This window comes from Dipodomys spectabilis, unplaced genomic scaffold (assembly GCF_019054845.1).
Source record: "Dipodomys spectabilis isolate Male_0828 unplaced genomic scaffold, ASM1905484v1 ptg000026l, whole genome shotgun sequence".
Lineage (NCBI taxonomy): Eukaryota > Metazoa > Chordata > Mammalia > Rodentia > Heteromyidae > Dipodomys > Dipodomys spectabilis.
This window is the reverse complement of record NW_024870703.1, coordinates 6,811,943-6,815,473: the sequence shown is the minus strand read 5'-3', so window position 1 is coordinate 6,815,473 and position 3,531 is coordinate 6,811,943.

The following is a 3,531-nucleotide window of genomic DNA, read 5'->3' as shown; positions in this document are numbered from 1 at the left end:
CACCTGTCCTAACTACTAGAAGACTGAGATTTGAGGGTGGCAGTTCAAAGCCAACTTAGGCAGAAAAATCTTTGAGACTCTTTTTTTTTGGGGGGGGGGGTCCAGTCATGGGGCCTGAACTCTGGGCTTGGGCACTGTCCCTCAGCTCTTCAGCTCAAGACTAGCGCTCTACCACTTGAGCCACAGCGCCACTTCTGGCTTTTTTCTTTTTGCTTATGTGGTGCTGAGGAATCGAACCCAGGGCTTCGTGTATGCTAGGCAAGCACTCTACCACTGAGCCACATTTTCAGCCTAGATTTTTCTTTCTTTCTTTTTTCTTACTTTCTTCTTCTTCTTCTTTTTTTTGTTGGTCATGGGACTTGAAATCTGGGCCTGGGCACTGTCCCTCAGCTCTTCAGGTCAAGGCTAGCACTCTACCACTTGAGCCACAGCACCACTTCTGGTTTTCTGGTGGTTTATTGGAGATAAGAGTCTCATGGACTTTTCTGCTCAGGTTGGCTTTGAACCGTGATCCTCAGATCTCAGCCTCCTGGGTGGCTAGGATTACAGGAATGAGCCCCTAGTGCCCGGCTAGATATTACTTTAACGCAGTATATCAATAAAAATTTTAGAGCCCAGTGCTGATAGCTCATACCTGTAATCCTAGCTACTCAGGAGGCTGAGATCTAAGGATCTCGGTTCAAAGCCAGCTAGGGCAGGAAAGCCCTTAAGACTCTTATCTCCAATTAATCACAGGAAAAGCAAGAAGTGGTACTCTGGTTAAGTGGTAGAGAACTAGCCTTGAGCTAGAGAGCTCAGGGGGAGCCAGGGACAGTTTTCAGGCCCCCAGAATTCAAGCCCTAGGACTGGCAACAAAAAAAAAAAAATAGAGACCACCTTACCATTAATTTAGAAAACATTTATTCAGCATGAACTATATGCATATGCATACTATGTACTAATGACACAAAACAGGTAAAACTTTCACTTTCATTTGTTTTAAACACTACTTGCTTAAAAACTAGATAGAATATAGTATCATGACAGAGGTGTTTATGAAATGTGGAATACTCAAGTCAATTCTACCTGTGGGAGCCAATCAACTAGACTTTATGAGGAGGTAATATTTGATCGGGTTGAAATGAAAACAGTGCATAGGAATAGACACTTTCCTTCCTTTTTCACCTCTTTCTTGGACTTTCTCTAGCTTTCTCAAGGGCCCCACTAAACACAGTGATCCATTTTGTATACAAGGTTCAGTGGAGCTGGCATAAATTTTTAATTTTTTAAAAATTGTTATTATAAAGGTGATGTACAGAGAGGTTTCAGGGACACAAGTCAGGCAAAGAGAACATTTCTCTTTGGACAATGGCATCTTTTCCCTCACTCTCTCCTAGTTTTTCCTTTTGCATCTCCACCCACATGTTGTATAGTTTGTTTTCAATATAGTGCCTAGTGAGTCGCATTGCTGCATTTCTTTACCCTTTGTCCCTTTACTTCTGGGCCCCACTTATACTCCCAAAGATGTGTAAACAAGCATGCAGAACAAAGATGTGTAAACAAGCATGCAGAACAAAAAGGAAAGAAAACAAAAACAGCAAAAAAGAAAACTCTTGTTTTCATTTCCTGGAGTTCATTTTGATGAATATTATTTTATATGATCAAAGGCACATAGGCATTGTTCCTTTCTGTTCCTAAGAGTATCTCCCCTTGGTCTCACTGGGTGTATGAATGCTTAATGACCTATATAATTTATTATGTCCTGGTATTTTTTTTTTTTTTGCCAGTCCTGGGTCTTGAACTCAGGGCTTGGGCACTGTCTCTGAGCTCAAGGCTAACACTCTATTACTTGAGCCACAGCACGACTTCCAGCCTTTTCAGTTTATGTGGTACTGAGGAATTGAACCCAGGGTTTCATTCATGCTAGGCAAGCACTCTACCACTAAACTACATTCCCAGCTCTGTCCTGGTATTTTAGATCTAGTTTCTGCATATGAGAGAAAACATGCACCGTTTCTCCCTCCGAGCTTGGCTTACCTCACTTAACATGATTTGTTCTAAGTCCATCTATTTCCCTGCAAGTGACATAATGTTATTCTAATGGCTGTACAAAATTCCATTGTGTACAGGTACCACCTTTTTCAGATCCATTCATCTATTGTAGGGTATGTGAGGTCTTTCTACAACTTGGCTATTGTGAATAGTGCAGCAATGAACACGGATGTGCAAGTGTCTTTATGGTATCCTGTAAAGCCCTTCCTTTTGATGCTTGGAATTAGAACAGATACCCCTTCAGGGCAGAATCCTTATCACACAATTCGCAAACTAGCACTCGGTATGGTATGATACCAGGCACATCATAGACTCGTGTGTGTGTGTGTGTGTGTGTGTGTGTGTGTGTGTGTGTGTGTGTGTGTGTGTGTGTGTGTAAGGACTTGAACTTAGGACTTCATGCTTTCATTGGGTCATGGTTAGTGTTTTATCACTGAGCCATGCCTCCATTACTGCCTTTTGTTGGTTATTTGGAGCTGGCGTCTCACAGACTTTTCAGCATGGGTTGGCTTTAAACCTTGATCTTCCAGGTCTCAGCTTCCTGAGTAACTAGTATTAAAGCCGCTGTGCTGGGCTACAGATTATTGATTAATTCTGTCATTTAATTTTATGAACTACTGGACAACAGTAGCTCATTAGTGTGCATTTGGAGAATAGCCAGCAATATTTTATGACTAAGTTCATGAACTTAGGCTACTATCTAGCCCTAGTCTGCTAGTCACTTGCCTCAGTTTACTCATCCATTGCCTGTCTATTCACGAGCTTTAGGGAGAACTTCCCAAATTTGTTCCCATCTTCTTGATCCTTCACTGCCTAGAAAAGCAAACTGTCATTTGAGATATCAACATACTTTTCCAGATCACAGACAAAAGTTAGATAAAATAGTTCTGATACAGTGAGCATCTGTGGCTCACACCTGTAACTCCAGCTATTCAGGGAACTGAGGATCACAGTTCAGAAGCCAGATGGGCAAGAAAGTCTACGCGAGACTCTTATTTCCAATTAATAACCAGAAACCAGAAGTGGAGCTGTGGCTTAAAATGGTCGAACACTAGACTTGAATGGAAAAGCTCAGGGACAGTGCTCAGGCCCTGAGTTCAAGTCCCATGATTGAAAAAAAAAAAAAAAGTTCTGATATAGATCTAATAAACTGGGAAAGAACAAATCTGTTTTCCTGTAGCTCAGCCTGAGAAAAGCCTGCACTGAAAGTAGGAACATCTCTGGAAGCCTCTTAAGTCCATACACAGTTCACCTAGCCCTCTCACTATAAAGCAAAGAGTTAATAATTTTGGAGAAATCGACTCTTGTATGATCCTTAAAGACTCTGAGAAAGGACTCTGGAGGCTTGCCACTTTGAATCCAGATCTAGGTTTTATGTCTTTAGAAATGAGTAGAATCTCTAGCAATAGGAGGGAAGTTCAGTGAGAATTAAGTGGTTGCTTCAGGGCAACATCCAGACTGAGGCCCAAGTCTTCACACTCTGGCAAGAGATCCAGGCTT